Source organism: Labeo rohita, chromosome 9 (assembly GCF_022985175.1).
Source record: "Labeo rohita strain BAU-BD-2019 chromosome 9, IGBB_LRoh.1.0, whole genome shotgun sequence".
Lineage (NCBI taxonomy): Eukaryota > Metazoa > Chordata > Actinopteri > Cypriniformes > Cyprinidae > Labeo > Labeo rohita.
This window is the reverse complement of record NC_066877.1, coordinates 25,487,511-25,509,818: the sequence shown is the minus strand read 5'-3', so window position 1 is coordinate 25,509,818 and position 22,308 is coordinate 25,487,511. Positions and strand designations below refer to the sequence as shown.

Here is a 22,308-nt window from a genome sequence, read left to right as displayed (position 1 = left end):
TTACCGCAGTCCTCAGACATGTGGCTTATTCTCATGTGACCCATATGAAAATTCCTTCAGTTTTCTTAGGGCAGCTTGTCCTGCCAGCATGCATGTCCAACCACATTTTGCTTTAGGCATTTTGCGTGCTGCATGTGGTTTGATGCACTATATATAGTAGACATTGGGGTGTGCAGTATGGATTATGTATAGTATAGTCTGAACATATCAGGGTACACGGATGGATGAAAAGCTAGTGAATATCAGCCGTGCCACTGCAGTCATGTAAGAGAAGCAGGATATTTTAGGATTTTTTTTCCCTTCGTTTGCAGTTAATTCTCTTTAACTCACCAATTTGCAAACTAAAGTGCTACTAGCCCTGACACCCTGACTTGCTTCTTGCCTTAAGCAAAGGTGGCAAGCACAGGAACGCATCCTAGGAAGAAAGTGCCATACTAGCAGACTTGTGTAAATCAAGGAGGCAAGATGTTTGATGTTTTAAAGTAAATATGTCTTCTTACAGACCTCCCATTCTAACAGTAGAGTGCTAGGCATTGGACAAGGGCCCTATTGAAAGCTTCCCAAGAGGGGAGTTTTTAAAGTTTTAGAGGGTTTGAGAGGGGATACGGACCTGCATGCCAACGCACTCTGAACTACAAAGGCACACATGGAGGTGGATAGAAGACCCTCTGGAAGAGCGGTGAATAACCAGTTCGATCAGTGAATCCAGGCAATATGTCCCTAGAGTACAGCCAATGCAACCAATTTAAAATAAAAATCAATATGGTGAGTGTAAATAATGCATTGTAGGACCATCAGAGCCATCTTGGTATTGGGTTTTTCTTTGTGATTTAAAGAAAATGCAACAAACACATATGAAAAGGTTTCCATTTCGTTTCACCATCTGTATTTATTTACTTTTTGAGAACAGATGCACCTCGTCTGTCTGGCTCGAATATATTGGCCCCTATTGATCAGTGTGAGTTGAATGTTACTCAGATCACCAATAAAATTCCATCGATCTGCTTACATAATCAGTCCCTCAGCTTTCTCCAGCCTGATATTAAGGATAGATTTAGGCCTTTAGATTCATAAACTGCAAATGATAGAAGCTTGCGGAGGGTCTTCTATACTAGTGCATCTCGACTTTTCTAGATTTTACATTGGCTGTCAAATCCAACACAGTTACAAAACTGTTTTGCCCAACAATTTTTAAATGTCATTTGAATTGCAGAGGTTTTATGTTTGGTAGTGCACAAAAAGTATTGTAGTTTGTCCTCATTGCAGGTGAACCCATTTGTAAAGCTACACTATGGAAATCTGGGCTTTCTATTACCATCTGTGGTTTAAATGTAATTACATCTTAGAGGAAGTTGATTAAAAAAGCATGCAGTGTAGTCTCATATAATGTGGATTGTATTTTACCAATTGTAATCTGTGGTTTTAGACGACGGGGTCATATGACACAAATTGCCCATGTTGTTTCTAGCAAATGATAATTGATTGGTGACGTAATTCAGCAGTTTTTGATGTTGTTGTCAACAAGTTATACAGCGTTTCTGCTGCCTTAGATAAAAGGCATATCAACTTTTCTGAAATGAACATTCATTTAGTCAGCCTCATGTTGTTCCATGTCTTTTGTTCTATAGAACATAAAAGAAGATATTTTGAAGAATGTTGAGTACCAAAAAACATTGCATCCCACTGGCTTTTATTGTTTAAACAAAAGTTCTTTGGTGTTCCACAGAGGAGAAGTCGTCATACAGGTTTAGAAGAACATGAATCTGAGTAAATGATTTTATTTCTTCTCATTTTTGTGTGAACTAGCCCTTGAACTATCAATGATTATATGACAAGTTGCATTTTATTACTTTAGCTAGGGCTGGGTAAAAAATATTGATTTAATCAATTCTCATTTTTACGAAACGATATTGTTCTTAAATCCCAAGAATTGATTAGTCCAGCCTAGATTTCAGTCAGTGAATGGAGCACTGTAGTGCACCTCACATCCAATAAATCACAATACACTTTGTGCTTAGTTACTTTTGATATGAAACAAAGTCTCAGATTTCAAATTGTCCATTTTATTACAGTATTCAAACAATAAATACTGTTTTGGAGTGACAGATCGCCGTAGCACCTCTGTTCAAGAGAAGCAGCAGCATGTTACCATCTCCTCCACTTTAATACCAGTTTAATACCACTTTAAGGGTGTTGTAAAACAACACCCTTTTTACCTTGTCAAAATGAGCTCTGCAAATATCATCTCATTCTAAGGGGTTGTTCTTTTAAATGCAAATTAGCTATGCTCGCCCCGCCCCTCTCTTCTCTCTGTGGAGTGACGAGCCTGTTTACTTTAGCTAAACTGCTAAACTTGAAAACATTTTGAATTTGAAACTACCACTTTGTTGGAAAATAAGGTATCTTCTGTAAAAAAATGAAAAAAATGATATTTAGGCAAAATGACAAGTTCAGAAATTTACACCCCGGTCTCTTAATGCATTGTTTTTCCTTCTGGAGCATCAGTGAGTGTTTGAACCTTCTGTAATAGTTGCATATGAGTTCCTCAGATGTCCTCAAGGTGAAAAGATGAATCTCAAAGTCATACAGTCATTGTTGGAAAGGGTTCGAATACACAAAAATGCTAAAAAAAAAAAACCCCCAAAAAACAAAAAAAAAAAAACAGAATTTGTGGGACCTGAAAGAATTTTCTGAAGAACAGAGGGCAGTTTAACTAAATAACATGCATTTTCTATGGTCCCTCTTATTTCGGTAAAACAATTAACATTTTGCAGATTCTGGAAGGTGTATGTATTGTGTATGTATATTTTACATAATTAGTTGAGAGGTTTTTTTTTTCTTGAGAAAATTTGGCATGTACTGTACCTCATATATATTCTAAATAATTAATATTGAATCTAATTGAATTAAATCTCAAGCTTGTAAATCAGAATCGAATCAAATCAAATCATGTAATTTGTGTCAAAACCCAGCCCTAATTTTAGCCTACACCACAGCTGCCCATGCCTCTATCAAAAAAGACCTGCAATCCCCTTTTCAGGTCACGACCCACCAGTTGGGAACACGTATGGAACCAATGTAATTGAAGTCTTGTATTTCTCACGCCTTCATGGGAAAGAAGCTTAAGGCCCACCTCATCAGACTCTGTACCCCCTATGGCACCAGTTCCATTTCATCTGGCCTAGGGTGGTCTGCTCCTCCCATAAGTACGCAGAGCTGATACTCCGGTGCTGAGCCAACTTCACATGCCCACCCCCCCCCCCACCAAATACCCATCTCCCTCCAACTGTTAACAGTAAACATGTCTTTTTGCGTCTTAGTTGGCGCTGAGCCCGGCAGCCCTCAGCAGTTTACAATGTAGCGGCAGCCCAGGCTTTGACTTTACAAAAGCGTGCTTCTATTTATTAGGGTTTGTAAAATGACAGAACTGCTGCCACTGTGCTGTGAGTGGAATAAACAAGACGTAAAATAGAAGCTTGTTAAGCGTAGACGGCCAATTTGTGCTGCCGTTATGCTGCGTTTAGTCTTTTTTTCTTTTTTCTCCTCTCTCTTGGAAGGTGGTGTCACTGTCAATTGAAGTGAATTCAATGGCAATGTCAGATATTGATGTTTTTTTTGTTTTTTTGTTTTTAAATCACATGTGTCCTTGAGATAGATTTAAATTATTGTCACGAGAAATGTAGATGTGGGTTTTTGAATTGGTGAGAAACCATTAACTATCCCTGAAGAGAACCTTTTATTTCATGAATAGGATGGATCAGGCTTTGAGAGACGGATTTAATAACCAGAAATGAGGCTGTAAATGACTTGCATTAAAACATTTGGAGTGCTTTATGGAAACATTATTTTTATTATACTGGAAGTGTTTGTTAACAGTTCCAGTTTTAATGTTACCAGTGTTGACAGCTAAATAAGTCCTTGTGGAATATCAGATCAGTTGTCAGAATTGTTTCAGCCACAACATCAATTCTTTATTTTGCCTTTTTTTAAACAATATCTTATTCAAAGGGTGACAGCGGTTCCCTACTGAGAAGACAAGTGTAGACCAGAATGAATTTCCAGGCTGGTCCAATAAATATTACCATTTAATAACTGTTTTCTATGTTGATGTGTTGTTAGATGCAATTTATTCTTGTGATGACAAAGCTGAATTTTCAGCAGCCATTATTCCAGTCTTCAGAGCTATATGATCCTTCAGAGAATATTCTTAAATGCTGATTTGGTGCTCAAGAAACATTTCTAATTATTATCAGTGTTGAAAACAGTTATGCTGCTTAATATTTTGTAGAGAGCATTAATTTGAGATATAATAATAATTTGAGATCTTTGGTAACATTGCAAATTCTTTACTGTCATTATTGATCTATTTAATATGTCCTTTCTGAATGACTATTATTTTCTTAAAAAAAAAAAAAGCTTTACTTCTGAAAAGTTTGACTGTTTTAACTTAACAGCTCTGTCTTGCATATGTGGTGCTCATGATATGAAAGCCATAGATATCCATCTGGAACCAGCATACATAAAAATAATGTGTAAAGAATGCAATAACATCTTACGCTATCATGACGTTATAAAGCAAGCAAGTGCTGATTTGTTGTTGTTATTTGCCATTTGCACTGAAGAAAAAGCGGCGAGCAAATGTGTGGCTAGTCTCGCACTGCTTATGTTCAAAAGCTGAACCTCCAGCCCTCCAGTCTCTATCTCCAAATGTGTTGCTTATCTATTTCGGATCTCTGCCGCTAATGAATGCTAGACCTCACAGACATTTATCTGTGAGCGAGTGTACGTTTGATCCTTCGTCAATTATCTCTCCTCTTTACATCTGCCCTCTGAAGTCTTAATTATGACATTGATAGAGATGCTGCTGATCAGTACCTCCCTCTGCTGCTGCAGTTTCCTGCCACAGTGACATTCAGAGTGCGCTATACTGCTCCGTTCAGCCCACTGTGATAAGAGAGAAGCGGGAAACAATCATGCTGGATGTAGAGGTCAATGTAATATGTAGTTAGGGAGAGACTTTCTCAACACCATGACAGAGATACTGTTCATATACACTACCATTCAAAAGTTTCTTTTTGTTTATGAAAGAAGTTCTTTATGCTGATAAGGCTGCATGTGTTTGATTTAAAATACTTGTAATATTTTATTACATAAGTTTTTTTTATTTTTTTATTTTAATGTATTTTAAAATGTAATATTCCTGTGATGGCCAAGCTGAATTTTTAGCAGCCAGCACTCCAGTATTTAGTGTCACTTGATCCTTTAGAAATCATCCAAATATGCTGATTTGATGTTCAGGAAACTTTTATTATTATAAATGTTGAAACAGTTTTGCTTCTTAATATTTTTGTGGAAATCCGAATACTTTGAATAGAAAGTTCAAAAGAACAGCATTTATTTGAAACTGTTTTTTTATTTTTCAGGTAACAGTGTAAAGGTCTTAACTCGCTTTTCAATTGAATGCATCTGTTGCTGAATAAAAGCTAATTTATTTCAAAAGAAAATCTTAACGACTCCAAATTTTTACATTTTAGAGTATTTATGTATATATTAGGGCTGTCAAATCGATTAATTGCAATTAATCGCACCCCCAAATAATAGTTTACATGTATGTGTGTCATATCGATTAATCGTGATTAATAGCATGCTAAATAAAATTTTACGTGTGTCAAATCGAATAACTGCGATTTAATCGCATCCCAAATAAAAGTTTACATGTATGTGTCAAATTGATTAATCGTGATTAATAGCATCCTGAATAAAATTTTAAACACATTTCATATAAATGTTTACGTGTATGTGTCAAATCGATTAATCACATCCTAAATTAAAGTTTACATGTATGTCAAAATGATTAATCGTGATTAATAGCATCCTAATTAAGTTTACATGTATGCGTCAAATCGATTAACTGCAATTAATCGCATCCCAAATAAAACTTTACATATATGTGTCAAATCGAATAACTGCGATTTAATCGCATCCCAAATAAAAGTTTACATGTATGTGTCAAATTGATTAATCGTGATTAATAGCATCCTGAATAAAATTTTAATCACATTTCATATAAATGTTTACGTGTATGTGTCAAATCGATTAAACGCATCCTAAATGAAAGTTTACATGCATGTCAAATCGATTAATCGCGATTAATAGCATCCTAAGTAAATTTACATGTATGTCAAATCGATTAACTGCAGTTAATTGCATCCCAAATAAAAGTTTACATGTATGTGTGTCAAATCGATTAATCGTGATTTAATAGCATCCTGAATCAATTTTTACATGTATGTGTGTCAGACTGATTAACTGCAATTAATCGCATCCCAAATAAAAGTTTACATGTATGTGTGTCAAGTAGATTAACCATGATTAATAGCATCCTAAAGAAAAGTTTACATATATGTGTGTCAAATCGACTAACCGTGATTAATCACATTGAGTGCCATGGTTTGCCGGACATAGCAACAGTTTGAAGTGGGGCAGGTCTTTGCGAAGGGAATTTGAGAAAATGATCTAATTATTTCTTGCTTTAGCTGATTGGAATTTTTTTTTTCAACCTTTCAGCCAGTAAAAAAATAATTTCTTTAGTGCTTTTTGGCACTCAAAGCACTCAAAAAATTCAACCCAGCAGTGTGCAGAATCCATCTAGATGATGTGACACCAGCCACAGTGCACCACAATGCTCACTGCTCACCAGTTTTTGGTGGAGAGGAATGTGATTTAGCCAATTTATAGCTGGGATTTATTAAGGGCCGTGATGGATAGGGGCCATGGGGGGAAGTTGGCCTGGTTTGCACCCACACTGATCACAGGGTAAGCACTCCCTGCTGGCCTTACTAACACCTCTTCCAGCAACTTTAGTTTACCCAGGAGTTGTCCCATCCAAGTATAGGCCAAGCTCAGCTCTGCTTGGCTTCAGTGGGTAACATTCTGTTAGAGCTGCAATATGTTGCTCATAAGTTTTTTTGCTTGTTTATTTAACCATAAAGCAACTTAATCATAAGGGCAGATGCCTAAATGAACAAATTAGAGTTTTGCATGTGTTAGATTGTGGTGAGTAATGTGGATGAACTGAGAGCCTGAATAGAGCTCATTCCTTCCGGTCCAGAGGTTTATAATATTTCAAAGAGCTCATACAGTCATATTGAGAAATGATAGATGGATTAACATGTTTACATTAAGCTAGTAAACTAAGTGTGTGCCCCCGACGCTTTGAAAAAAGACAGCTAGGTCTCCCATCCAGGGGTTATTTGTTTTCTGTAATGATCTCATTAAAGCGAGAGGTTTACTCTGAATCATTAATCACCCTGTTGACCATAAGGAGAGGGAGCACATTCTGTGGCTTTGTGATTCATCTGACTGGCAGTAATTACTCACAGGATTGGCACTTCATCCATTGACTTTAATTCAGTTTCATTATAGAAAAGTTCCAGTGTGTTCATTAGCTTAGAGCTCCAACAATGAGATGAAGCAAGTTATTTGGCATAAACTAAGATAGGTGAACTTTTGATGACACCAGGCATTGAGTGCTGTAGAAGCTCTGCTGTGATCTCAGCGTTTGATGTCGCTGATGTTTGATGTAGCGTCACAGACGGGCACTGGAGACTACAATTGAGACTTTTATTTAGCCATTTAGGTGCTCCGCAAAGCTCAAGCAATTCCAGTGCACCTTTATGAGAAATCCTGCTTCCCTTTATGTGGTCGTGCAATCCGTCATATTCCTGTTCAAAATTCAGTGCAGAACTGATTGCCTGTTCATTGTCAGGAATCTTAAATTCCTCAGTCACACATTACTTCAGTTTCTTTCTCAATTTGAATCCATTTGTTTATCTGCTGAGGAACGTTTTGTGTAGTTCAAACATGTGGGCATGTAATTTTGCTCTCAGTGTAGTTGTGGTATATTGCTATTTCTCTCTGAAGTTATTGCCTCGTTGTTCTGTCCATGCCTTGCTATTGATATTTGCCCATATGAAAACTAATATTAATTGCAAATAGGGGCTCAAGTTGGAAAGCCTGAAAATAAAGTTTCTCAGAAATATGTGAGAAGTTGGGTGTAGTTTTATATATAGCCACATGTATGACTATCTGCATAAAGTCTGTTCGAATGAAACCATGACTGACCAACATGTAAAGCGACCAACCATTATTATTTTTGTTTTGTTATTCATGAACTATGTGGCAGGTTTATCTACTTTTCAGAATCATAGGCTGACATGGAAAAAACTCAATCAAGTAATGCCCTAGTGAAAAATAAATGTACTAAAATGTATTTAAAATACATTTATTCCATGCATAGTATACTACAAATAAATTTACATATTATGTACTTAAAATAAATACCCTGCAATTGTACTTTTACTTGCATTATAAACTGGTGTTTTTACTAAATTGGAACAAGTAGTTTTGTACTTAATACACTTTAATTGTAAGGAAATAGTGCTGAAGTACAACTGAAGATATACATGAGCGTATTTGATTGTGCTGAAGTGGAACTATTACAAGTATACTTTAGATACATTTTAAATAATATTGTTCTTTAATTGCAAAAGGTGTGAAGATACATACAACATACAATCCTCATCAGTAGTGACATTAAAACACATTTTAGGCTTAATATTAAGAAATGTGCGTTGTGCACAAGTAGTACTCCAAATAAAGTTTAATTACAACTTATATATCACTAAGGGGCCGTTCACCTCACGTCTTTTGTGTGCTGAACTTCGTTATTTGAAATGTAGACACGCGATATACGCACTCATAATGGAAGCGACGCATATGCGGTGCAACGTCTGTTTTTTCCAGTCGCATCTGCATCCGCATCACGTCGAGATAAAAACATCTCAACTTTTCAGAATGCCGCATGCGCACCACAGGTCATGTGACAAGAAGCAACCAATCAGCTTCATCCTTTCGAACTAAGATGGAGAAACAGCGGATCATAGCTGTTACAGGTATAACCATTTTTAAATACATTTAGTAGCAGAGCTACTGCAAGCGATTTTTAGTGCCCATGGAGAGCGCAGGTCATGGCTGCTTGGCAACGGCAGATGCCACGGGAGCTCAAGCTACAGTGCGCTTTGGAAAGAAGGAGAAAGCGGTGCGCCTAGCGTTTTCCACACGTTTTTAGTATAAAATAAGTGCATTTTAATAAATCTATTACTTTTTTACTAGGGTGGTCAAACAGTCACTGTGAGCGGTTGTACAGAAACAACTGAAGTAAAAGAAATGTTTATAGCCTTTGTATGTCCATCCAAAAGTAATCATTTTTTTCACAGACGTTATTCATAAAATTTGAATATATATTTCTGGTTGTTAATGTTTACTTTTAAGTGCTATCAAAATATTTTAAAGATGTGATTTCGGTGTATCTTTCACTGTTTGCCAAATGCAGTGAAGTTTCTAAGAACTGGGTATTCAATAAGACACATGCGTTTTGTTTCCTGCATTGACATTTTAATGCATTTTTAAACCATTTTAACACAAGAAGAGAAAGAACTTGCATGAAAATGCTTCGAAGACTTGTTTTGACTTGTTGAAAGTCATTGTTAAAGTCATTTTTTTTGTTTTCTTTGTGCTCAGAAATATTCTTGTAGCTTCATTAAATTAAGGTTGAACCACTAATGGCACATGGCCTATTTTAACGATGTTCTTACTACCTTTCTAGGCTTCTTAGCGCTGTCTATGCAGGGTCAGAAAGCTCATAGATTTTATCTAAAACCTCTTAATTTGTGTTCCAAAGATGAACGAAGGTCTTACAGGTTTGGAATGACATAAGGGTGAATAATTAATGACAGAGTTTTAATTTTTGGGTGAACTAAACCTTTGACAGCAATATTACCTAATTTACTTGAGACATGGTTTAATGGTCAACAAGTCAGACGCTACAGTATTTATAGAATCACTTCAGACTTGTTGCATTGATTCAGGGTGGGCGCTATTAGATCCACTGTGGGAGGCGTAATCACTGCAGCTGCAGTCCCACCGATTGCAGTCACACCGGGCCACCGACCCAGGAGGTCCCCTCGCCTTAGACCACATCTCTCAGCCTTTCATTGGTTGCCTTTTGTGCGGATCTTCCATACCCAGCCTCCTGCTGACTAAATGCAATTGATATACACAATGCCTATGTTCATATTGTAGGTCTAAATGCTCGGTTTTGTTTTTTCCCTCCTTCCGATTTAGTCTTTTTGCTTTTTTTGCTTTAATTGTTCATATTCACTTTAGTAAATGAATGTATATCTGTCATCGATATGAACAGACCACTGCCTGCTTATCATAATAGAAACATTTCCAAAAACAATAATAGCATCTAGTGTGTTAACAGTCGCAAACGAAAAGCAATAATATGTTGATCCTGCTAACATTGCTGGTTTGTGAGCATTCTTTGGTTTTACTTGATTTGATGCCTGAGAGCGTATTCACATACACATACATGTTTGCCTTTTAAAAACATTTGGGCTGTTGGCTTAGGTTAGCGCTGCTATTTAGTTTTTTCAGGCAAACCGTTGTCGAATCCAGCGTTACAGCACCCACTTCTGTTTTTACTTTTTTTGTGTATTCCTTCAGAGCTGGAAGACCAGCAGTAGGTTGCACAAGACATGCAAGGAGCAACTTTTATGAAGTACTGCTGAGCGACACAATCATTTTGCCACAGTCACAGCTAAATTAAAACTCTGAGATCAAACCGTAGCCTGCCTTCCCACCTGCAGCAGCATTCTGAATCTGTAGCTCGCTAGACTCCCTTAATCTCGGGCCCTGGGGATCTTGTTGGAGCCTGTTAGCAAATGTTTATCCCACAGTGAACACCTGGTTGTTTGGAGAGTACGCCCACAGTGCACTGCCATCCCCCACCCGTGCAACAACGTGCTTAGTTGTGAGCCGAGAGTGAGCCGGCACATCGTATTCCAACCACAGCGCGCAGTTCGTCGCATTCAGCATGGTGATTAGCATAAGCCTCATTTAGTCGTCCTTTAATGAATCATTTTTCCTGGGCTTATTCCCAGCTGTGAAAAAGCATTAAATGGTAAAGCTATGAATTGTAACCTTAAACTTGATATTACCCAAAGAGACCACTGAACAAAGCTTATCGCATATCATTAACCACGATTACTCATATGTCCTGGGGGGTTTCTAGCGGTTTGACAGAATAACTCTTTAGTGGTATTTCAGGGGAAATCTTTAAAGAAATGCACATAATGCAATGTATTTTATTCCAGACTAACATTCTCTCGTAATTCAGTGCCCCCGTCGGTCCTTACAAAGTCTTAAAGGGATAATTCACCCAAAAATGAAAATTCTGTCATTTATTAATCACCCTAAAGTTGTTCCAAACACATCTTCAAAAGCACAAAATAAGATAATTTTGATGAAATCCGAGATCTTCAGCAATGCGACTGACACTTTCAAGGCCAAGAAAGGTTATTGTTAACGACATTGTTAAAATAGTTATTGTGACATCAGTGGTTCAGCTGTAATGTTTATGAAGATATGAGAATACTTTGTGCACAGAGTAAGGAAAAATAACTTTATTCAACAATTCAGTGTTCAGTGTTCTGATGCAAGATAATGATACATTATTCCTGGTTTGCTTAGCATTCACAGTGTCATTTTAACCTAAAGATACAAAGCAAAATACATAAGAATAAAATCATAACCTAACTGAACAGCTTTAACGATGTATATAACTTACCGAACATCCAAAATAATGCTGTATGCATTATTGCATGTTATCACAATGTTGCATTGGAGTTTGTTTGGAAGTGGACCGAGATTCTTTGAGAAGAGAATGTGTGCACCACAGGTTTAATGGCAGCATTTACATTTATCCAAATGAACAGACTAATCTAACCAAATCTGCCAAGGCCTCCAAACCTCCTTAAGGCCAGACATGTTTTATATCTCTTAAATGGTATAATTACCTTATTGTAATTATCATTTTAAGAAGTCTTAAATTTGGGGATGGAAAAACCAAAACCTTGATACACCCTAATCTGATTATTAAACATCAAAAGGCTGTCAGCGCTGCATGTTTAAAGCCAAATGTTGTTGTTGTTGTTGTTGTTGTTGCACATTCTATGGTTCACAGTTTCAGAGCAGTTCGCTGTCAGTAAATATCATGCACTGATTCCAAGCGAATGCTTATGATTTACTGTTGATGAATTATAAACACTATAAAGTTGACCGTCATATTTTGTAGAGTGCATATTTTAGCTCTCTCATCTTTTTAATTGAGCATCTGGAAGTAGTAAAGCATGGACATACAAATAAAAGTCCCGCAGTATGCCGAAAGTCTCTTTTTTTTGGATGTTATTGCCACTTTATTAATGTAATAAACTCTATCTGGCATTTAATTCAGCGTAAACTCTTTTGTGCAAGTCTCAAAGGGGACATCGGATGCAAAGTTCACTTTTACTTGGTGTTTGCATGTAAATGTGTCATAGCAATGTGTTTACACAACCATCCAACAATGATAAAAATCCGTTAACTTCCTTTTTTTAATCCCCAAAAAACCTAAACAGTCTCAATTATCAAGGTGTTTTGTTTTTCTGAGCAGTATGATGTCATATTGCTCAAGACACACCCACGTCCACTGATGGACTCTCCTGTATTAGCATATTTCTGCCCTCAGCCAGTTGTACGCTGTCTGCCATTTTCTCTGCATTCAAGCAGTTGTAGCGCTAACGTTTTGCAAGCAATGCAGGTTGTAGTTTGTAGTGAATATAAGAGTTGCAAAAGCTACATTTAAAAGTAATGCATTACAATATTGAGTTACTCCCTAAAAAAGTAAGTAATTGTGTTACTCAGATATTTTCTTGTCAATTAGAAAGTAATGCATTACTTTGCTAGTTACTTGGAAAAAGTAATAATATTATGTAACTCGCGTTACTTGTAATGCGTTACCCCCAACACTGATTAGTTTTCCTTTTGATAGGAACACGCCACTGAATACACAAAGTGAACAAGAAAGCTGTTGGCTAAACATCTGATGCATAAGGCACACTTAGCTGGAAACACTTCAGGAGTTTCGAGGGAGGGGCACGTCATGTTCTTTAACGTTTTGCCTGGAAACAAAAATGCCTTGCCACCAAACCCCCTAATGAAAGAAGAAAGCCATCGTGTTTACAACTGTGACAACTAACGCCTATTAGGGAGAGTTTTACACACCGGTCTGTTATTGTGGCAACATTTCCACGCCCCTAAACATGATGTGGCACAAAATGAAACGTGATTGGTTGCTTTACCTGTCAGTCATATGGCCTCTTGGGCAGACCATGGGCATTCAAAGTGACCAAAGTTCAGCTGTCAGTCTGAAGGTCTGTCTACGTGAGACTAAGAGAGAAGGGTGGAGTGAGCAGTAGCTCATTATTATTTAAAGAAACACACACCAAAATAGGTCACTGTGAACAAAGCTGTTTTTGAAGTTAAAATAGCTGTTTTACACGACCACTGAGGAATTTTAACCAAATTATGTTCCAGACAATTCATGAAGACCATAAAGAATCATAGTAACTTGTGGAAAACAGGCATTTGATGTACCTTTAAATGTGACTTGCAAATTCTGCAGGTCTCCTGTTAGTTTTCACATTTGTTTTAAAAGGAAATGTTCCAAACCTGTATGACTTTCTCCTACAGAACACAAAATAAGGTATAAACACATACACACGTTTTACTATATATCTTATGCTTTGTTCCATGGAAGAAATTGACTGAATTTGGCCAGATTGTGCTTTATTTATAGCTCTGGAGGTCTAGTGTTCAGTTTGCACTATATTCGGTCTGGTTCAGCTTCTTTTTCCAATTTTGGACAGCATGTCCTGAGGCTTTGAAGGCCCCTGGCACACTAAGACTCTAGGGCACTGGCCTCATTGGCCACTTGATCCATAATCCAGCTCTGCCAGCTGCAAGCCTGAATGTTTTTTAATAAAGACATTAAAAAATTTAATGGAAAGAGATATTTCAGTTTAAACTCCAGACAGGAAAAAGCATTGTAACTGAGAATCAGATAAAAAAGACTTTCATATGAAGATAAACCACCTGTGGAATCTGGGGATGTTGAGGTTGATCGGCCTGTGGCTAAAACTTCTCGGTTTCAGTGACCTTTTAAGGCAGTAACTCTCAGTGGTTGTTAATTGATTTATCGAACATAGCCTGACACGCCGGTCAATCAGATCATAGGAGCAGGGGTTCGTTGAAAGGCTTCATTATTTACTCCTTAATTACTCCAGCCCAGTGTCTCACTCCAGCTCTAGGCTTTGCTCTATACAATGCTGGACTAACCTTTGCTAGATCCTCAGAGACGGAGAGAACACAAAGCCCCTGTGCCTGGACGGCGGAGGCTTATGAAGTGGGGCGGCTTCTCTCTTTGCTCTTCCTAATCTTAATTAAGTCCTGAACAACTGGGCTTTGCTCTTATCAGTACAGAGACGGTTGTTGTCCAAGCTGTGGGATGCTGTAGTGCACTTTTAATTGCAAAGTTTGATAAGAACGAGTATAGCTCGAGAAAAGGATTGTTTATTTTTTAGCTTTCTACACAGTGAATTTATATGTGAACCAGTCGTAAGTAGCAGGGGTATATCTGTAGCAATAACCAACAATACATTGTATGGGTCAAAATTATTGATTTTTCTTTTATGCCAAAAATCATTAGGATATTAATTAAAGATCATGTTCCATGAAGATATTTAGTAAATTTCCTACCGTAAATATATCAAAACTTAATTTTTGATTAGTAATATGCAATGCTAAGAGCTTAATTTGGATAACTTTAAAGGCAGTTTTCTCAATATTCTGATTTTCTGCACCCTCAGATTCCAGATTTTCAAATAGCTGTATCTCAAAATCAGATTTTGTCCTATCCTAACAAAATATACATTAATGTACGGCTTATTTATTCAGCTTTCAGATGATGTATAAGTCTCAGTTTCAAAAAATTGACCCTTGTGACTGGTTTTGTGGTCCGCAATGATGAGGTTAGCTAAGAAATATGTGCCAGTATGTGCCAGTAAGCATATAATAATTAGTTGTGTCTACATTCAGAAGCAGTTTGATCTGATCTTTGCTTACATTTTAAAGCATTTTGCATGTTGAGTGTTCTTACTCTTAACATAAATTTTATGCACCATTAAGTTTGAATGACAAGCACTTGATGTGTGTATCTGGCCTTTTGCCTCATATTTTCATCCATATTTTATTATGGGAGATCACATATGAGAGAATTCAAAATATGGGCAGCATTTCATCTTTAAATAGGAGATTTGTCTTTTATTAAACTACCGTTCAAAGGTTTTGGGTCCGTATGTTTTTATTTTATAGTGTGGAAAGACATTTGTTTCTTTTATTCACCAAGGGTGCATTGAATTTAACTAAAGTGAGAGAAATCTTGTGTAACATTTAAAATATTTGTGCTATTTCAAATAAATACAGTTCTTTTGAACTTTCTATTCAAAGAATGCTTAAAACATAAATAATAATATTTTTGAAGGATCATCTGACAGAAATTGGATTAATGGCTGCTGAAAATTCAGCGTTGTCATCACATATATAAATTAGATTTTAAAATATTTAAAAAATAAAAAATAAATATTTTAAATTGTAATAATATTTCACAATATTTCTGTACTTGTGATCAAATAAATGCAGCCTTGGTGAGCCAAAAAGAAGAAACATTAAAAACTTTTGAACGGTAGTGCATATGGGACGGTTGGAAACCGCAAAGAAAGGGCGGTAAGAGTGTTTGAAAACTCTCTTTGGAAACAGTCATTTGCAGTGCTTGCTAATGCATTACTTAAAATCTCAGGGGGTACTTCAAGTAAATAATGTAGGTCATAGGGGTGCAGCATACAAAAAAGGTTGGGAACCCAGAGTAGTAGCTGTGGCTGGTGCACTTTCTTACGTGTCATACTTGCATCTCCTTTTCAACAGAGCTCCGGGGCCTGAGTTTTCTATTGCACTGAGAGGGTTAGTGGTTTGTTTATGAGTGTAAGGTAACGCGTATCTTCCTTCTCTTGCTTCACTAAATAAAACACTTATGTGCTTCCTCTTATTCTCTCTCCAAAGGCTACAGAAGGATTGCTACCTGTTTCAGCAATAGCCCTGCATCCTCAAAGATGACATGCTCGTGATGCCTCTGTAAGTAGGTTTCTCTTTGTTGTAACCACTCTGTTATTAATTATCTGAACAACACATGAGGAAAAAAAGAACTTTCAGAAGTACTTCACTTTTGTCTCTTTTCCATCAGCAGGGTGCAGGTGTCCGATCTGAAACAGAAATTTTGTAGTTGTTTCAATGTGATTTTTAAGGATTTCTAATCAGAAAACAGAAAACCCTTTAAAAAGGCTCTGACACAAAAATAGCACCATTTTGGTGGACAAGGGACGAGAGATGTTGTACATTCAGATTTAGTATTTAGTATGCATTTGAAATGTTTTTTGTGAATTTGAGGGGAACTCTTGTAAAAGTTCAACTTCTACTTATCTGCTCCATACTTGAGCAGCTTTCTTTAACAGCAACTCAAGTCATAATGGAGATCTCCAGTCTTCCTGGAGAATCAGTGTGAGGTTTTCCTCCTATTCTCTTTCTTACTCTTTTTGTCTTTTGTTTTTGTCACCCCGGCGCTCCTCGCTCTCTATTTCTCTGTCTCTGTGACCGCGGACAAAGTCAGGGAGCCTTTCAAGTCAAATCCCTTTATTCTATGTCAGAAATTGAGTGTTGTGAAAAGGAGCGTTCTGGCAAAGAGAAAGGGCTGAAACTTTCATTGCAGCCATTTGTGGAGCGGCACAGCCTGAGGCTCTTTTTCCCGTCCTCAAAAGAAACCGTAAGAGAGGCTGACATATTTAATTGGCTGTTTGTAAGCTAATTAAAGCTTGTATGTTGATGTGTTTGACAAATCACCAGGGTCTTTTTCATGTTTCAGACTTCTTCAGAAAATACTTTTCGTATGTCTGTGCGAAAGTAACAAGTTCTGCGGAGAAGCCTCACTCAAATTGTTTTTTTTGGAAGTATACGTTTGCAGTCACAGTCATTAGAAGGATGTAGTTTCTCGAATTCTTGACTTTGCAGAGATAATTGTGATAGTAGGGTAAATCTCACAAAAAAGCAGGTTTTTCCAAAACACATTTCACCCATAACAGCAAGAAAAATATACAACTAATCAGTAAACGATAAGAGAGATGTGATCCTGGACCACAAAAACAGTCTTAAGTAGCACGGGTATATTTGTAGCAATGGCCAAAAATACATTTTATGGGTCAAAATTATTAGGATATTAAGTAAAGATCATGTTACATGAAGATATTTTGTAAATTTCCTACCATAAGTATATCAAAATGTAATTTATGATTAGTAATATGCATTACTAAGAACTTTATTTGGACAAATTTAAAGGCGAATTTCTGAATATTTAGATTTTTTTGCACCCACAGATTCCAGATTTTCAAATAGTTGTATCTCATCCAAATATTGCCATATCCTAACAAACCATACATCAATGGAAAGCTTATTTATTCAGCTTCAGAAAATTGACCCTTATGACTGGTTTTGTGGTCCAGGGTCACATATTTAAAAAAAAAAATAAATTTGTGCTTTTATTTAGCAAGTACTAAAGTACTTTAAAAAATATATTTTTGAAGTTTCTGTTTATCAAAGAATAATAAAAAAGTATTGCTTTGCCATTTAATCCAGCTTTGCCATCACATGAATAAATTGCATTTTAGAATATATTAAAATTGAAAACAGTCATTTAAATTATAATATTGCACAATATTACTGTTTTTACTGTGTTTTTGATCAAAGAAATGCGCTTTGAACATAAGATACTACTTTAAAGCAATAAAAATCTTTTGAATGGTAGTGTCAGGTACTATAAGTTGTTACAATTCTTAAGATTATATTGTGCTGAGGTGATTTATATTTGTATTTATTCAAAATGAATAATTATCCACAGTATTTATTATAATGTATTTAATTCATGCAGCGTTGCATAAATATTCTACAGTTTATATACACTTTATACAAGTTTGTACATTACAGTAATGAGAATTAATTTTTATTTTTAGATTTTTAGAATTAAGTAGCCCCCTCACAGTTTGTCATATTCAAATTTTTTTTTTTTTTATCTACATAAAGGCATCATAACAGACCTTATCATACATGATGTCTAAGTGGTCCTTATTTTCTATAATTTTGTTTTTTTCTTTTGACTTTCGGGTTAAAAGTGACTTGTGTGGGTTTTTAAATATTCATCCAGCACCTTCTGGAGTTGTCTTTGATTTGCAGAGGAACACACTGGTTGTCTGGGGACTGAAGATAACGTATTGCCAGACACCTGGATGTTGAGCGCTAAAACTACTTTCTCACTCACCAGGTTCTCTGATGGTCCAGTCATGGTTCCAACCGTCTCAGTCCCCAAGCACTTTGTAAATATTGCACTTCCTCCCTCCTGCACTATATGTGTATTTGCACCTTCTCCCAAACGTATAATCCACCAGTGACCTAATCCTGCTAAATGACATCATTTTAGCAGCTGGTCTCAATCATTGTGCCTTTCTGAGAAGACGCTTTTATTTTGTTTATGTTTATGGTGTTCTGTGCCTGTTTAGCGAGGCCAGGAGCCGGCGCGTTGTTTTAATTTCGACCCACCGTTGTTTGCCGACATTCGGTTCGGGATGACAATGAGCCGGAAGAAAACAAGCCCTTTTACGATATGAATAGAGTAGGAACTAGAATGGGACTCCTCATCTGTAAGCTCGCTTTTAAGGGTCTGTTTCCCCCTCGGCCGAATTAAAGACGTGCCATTATGCTTGGCAAATTACTACGCGCTCTTTGTGGTCCAGCCATGGTACATTAGTGTGCCTTAAGATGGTCTAGCTGTGCCCATTCACCTAACAAAGAGAGGGTCCCCCTGGCAGATCCTTGGCTGGTCACACAGAGGAGCCATTCACACCAGGCAGAAGGGGCCGTACGGTGGAGAGCTCGGCCACAAGGCAGCCATGACAAAATTCACTAAAGTATTGCTTGCAGAACAACCGTTTCCTCAAATGCAAACCAATTAAGTTCGATTTGACAACACTGCAGGCAAAGAAGCAGAACATCTGTGTAGAGTTGGAATATCTTAACAGAACTAGCCATGCTTGTGATGTTGTTGGTCTCTGTGGGAGAGAAGAGGTGGTGTTGCTTGTTTTGGGCTCCGGCTTTGTGGATTTTGGAGTTTAGGGGTGTAATATTGTAGCTGGACCCAATTACAATGAGAAGAATTAGGTGCCTCCCAGTGGATTCTTACCTCACAATGGTTTCAGGACTATGGCAATTAATCAAACTCATTGTTTTAATGGCTCTCGTTCGCATGGCGTAATCACATACATCTTAATTCAGTGCTCAAACTAATTTCTTTGTATGACAGGATGCAACCGTTCACAGCTGCGTGGAATTTTTTTTGCCTTGACAGAGTCTCATAAATCAACTAAAATAAAAAAAACGATGAAGACAAGCTTGTTATGGTATGTTAGGGCACATCGTAAAAGGTATCCTGGTGTTATAAAAGCAGTTTTTAGTCATTTTCTAAAAATAGTTTTCTCTTGCATTGGCGTCCAGCTCCCTTTCTCGTCATAAATTAGTAGCAGGGAGTGATGATGGGGACCGAGAGCCTATAAATTGTGTGTTGCTCTCAGGGTCATTAAGCTGTGTGGTCTGGGCCCACTGGATCTTTTATCATCCGCCTTGGATCAGCGGCTGTAAAACGGTGGCTAACATTGTGTGTTTATTTCCCCATAACAAAAGATTAGCTGTCTACAGCTCATGAGTTCAGCTAATGCTCCTTGGGACTCGAGCAGCCGTGCAAACATAAATCTACTCCCCAATTTTTGTTCACTTCTCATTGCGCTCACCTTTCTCTGCCCTTCTCCCACTGTCTCTTTCTCTCCTACTGATTTACTCCGTCTCCAGTCTCAACCTCAGACGGCAAGCCCACGGACTGACCAAAGTCCATTTGCTGACCGTCTGATGCATAGTGCACACAAAATTGGCAAGAGCTCATAGAAATCCGATAGCAGTCCAGCTTGTGTTTACAAGGTAGTCAGTTAATGCAATGTGCATTTCTGAGGACTAATCGCATGATTTGATGATGCTTTCCATGTTAGTGGATCCAGACTCCAAAACATTTTCCATAAGGTACTTTGTAGCAAGTATCTATATTCCGCTTAGTTTTTAGAGTTGTAAGTTAATACTTTTTTATTTAGCAAGGACACATTACATCTAGTAATTCAGTGACAAAGGCATGTAAAATGTTCTGAAATAAACCGTGTTTTGAACTTTCTATTAATCAAAAACTCCTGAAAAAAATGCATCACTGTTTCCCCAAAAATATTAAGCAGCACAACTGTTGACAAGACATTGATAAAACATTGATAAGTGGAAATGTTACTTCCAAATCAGTATAATAGAATAATTTCTGAAGGATCACGTGACACCAAAGACTAGAGAAATGGGTTTTTTTGATTAAAGAAATGCAACCTTGGTGAGCATAAGAATATTTAATTTTAAAGGGATCCCTGGGTATTAAGACTTAATGTAATGATGTCTTTTACAAAAATATGAAGTAGAAAACCTATTAAAGATTTACGTTATTTTAAAAATCCACATTGTTTTATAGACCATTTCGCTAGATGTAAACAACACTGGTCCAGAAGCACTTCCTGTTTTTTTTTTTTTTTTTTTTTTTCACATATACAAATACATCTTAAAGGTGCTAATGTAACATTTTCATCCAGTCAAATGTTATGTTGGATGTATTTTTTTGTGATGTTTGTGTAAAGTTTAAAAAAAAAAGAAACAGGAGGTGTATCGGGACCAGTATGTTTACATCTGACGAAATGGTCTGTACATATTTGGGACCATGGGGGGAGTGCTATTGATTCGATGACTTGAAATAGTTGCACTCAGTGAGTTACTGTTGCTATTTTCACCACAACACAACTCTGAAATAAAATACTGTTACAATACCACATTGTGCGGCTTTTGGTTGTAATTTTCAGTCGCAGGGTAACAAGAAAAGCGATGTAAGTCTTCACTGCTTTAGTGATATGAAGAGGAGAAAAGAATGAGAAGATGCCTGTGGATGAATAAAACTTCCTAAAGACCCACGTCTTTGTTCTCTTCACTTTAGCCCTGATTCCTTTGAGGCTTTTAGACCACAGCTACTGAAAGAGCTTACAAACGGCAGAGGCAAGAAACTGGTTAGCTGTTTTGTCATAAGCGACAACAGCGAATCAAATACCCATTAATAGGATACAAATGAGCTAAGGTCAGAGCAGTGTGATGGCTAGCTTGTTCCTAGACAAGGTTCTACTTTTACCTGAGAAAACAGGCTATTGCTGCTTTATTTCGGAAGATGAACTTTTCCCTTCTTTATTCTTCATAACCTTAGAATGTGGTGACACATACCTGGGCTTACGCCAGAACAGAACCCAAACATCAGAAAGTCATGACGGTTCTTGGTGTTTTAGCAAAAGAGGGATGGATAAAAGAAAGACTGGCTTGTGTTTGATACTGTACATACTCGGTTTGCAGTGCTTTGTGGTGCGTATTTTTTCTGCGCTCATGTTAAAGGATTTGAGCGTTCACACTGCACATGGTTGCCGTCCCGCATTGTGTTACAGGAGTAGTGCATCTGCAGCAGTACAGCAATCGTTTCCGCACCGAGTCTATTTTCGCTGTGATGGGCACACTGAATTAAAGTGACAGCTCATTGTTTGCGTTAAATACGAATGTGGATTGACAAGCAGGTTTAGCAAAAAGTTAGTTTGAGGCCCTGCTTATATTCATTGCCACCCGTAAGCTAAGTCAGTAGCTGTGGTCAAAGTATCCGTATTTTATTTTCTGAGTAGTGTATTCAGAGTTGTGTTGCGGTTAAACAAAAAAAAACAGCAACAGGTAGCGCCAGTAGCTCACCGAGTGCAGCCATTTCACGTCATCAAAATAACGGCGCCCCCCTTCCCCCATAGTACAAAGTATGTATAAAAGGATGTGGATATTTTAAATAGTGTAAATCTTTCATGGTTTTTCTACTCCATAGTTCACTAAGAGACATAATTTACATTATATTAAGCCATACAAGTCTTAATACCTGGGTTTCCCTTTAAATTTAAATCTTACAGATCTCACACTTTTATGTTTTTTTTTGTTTTTTCCCAGTATACAAAGTGGTCTGACCCTTTAAGTTGTAGTGTTAATTGCATAATCTATATCTAAGATAAATCTGCTTGTAAATAACTGTGGTTGGTCACATTTCATGCCTTTTGTCCAGAATTAGCT

General features: G+C 37.1%; 1 protein-coding gene across 4 annotated transcripts in view; it reads left to right on the top strand.

Annotated features, from left to right (window-relative positions):
* The window catches only part of sema5ba (sema domain, seven thrombospondin repeats (type 1 and type 1-like), transmembrane domain (TM) and short cytoplasmic domain, (semaphorin) 5Ba), a 229,475-nt gene that overhangs the window by 63,050 nt on the left and 144,117 nt on the right, over nt 1-22,308 (top strand). For 3 of the 4 annotated variants that reach the window (XM_051118512.1, XM_051118514.1, XM_051118510.1), the window contains one exon: nt 16,060-16,131. The gene's annotated coding sequence lies outside the window, so the exon portion shown is untranslated. Of the gene's footprint in view, nt 1-16,059; nt 16,136-22,308 lie in introns of all 4 variants that reach the window. The other variant, XM_051118511.1, reaches the window with a different exon arrangement.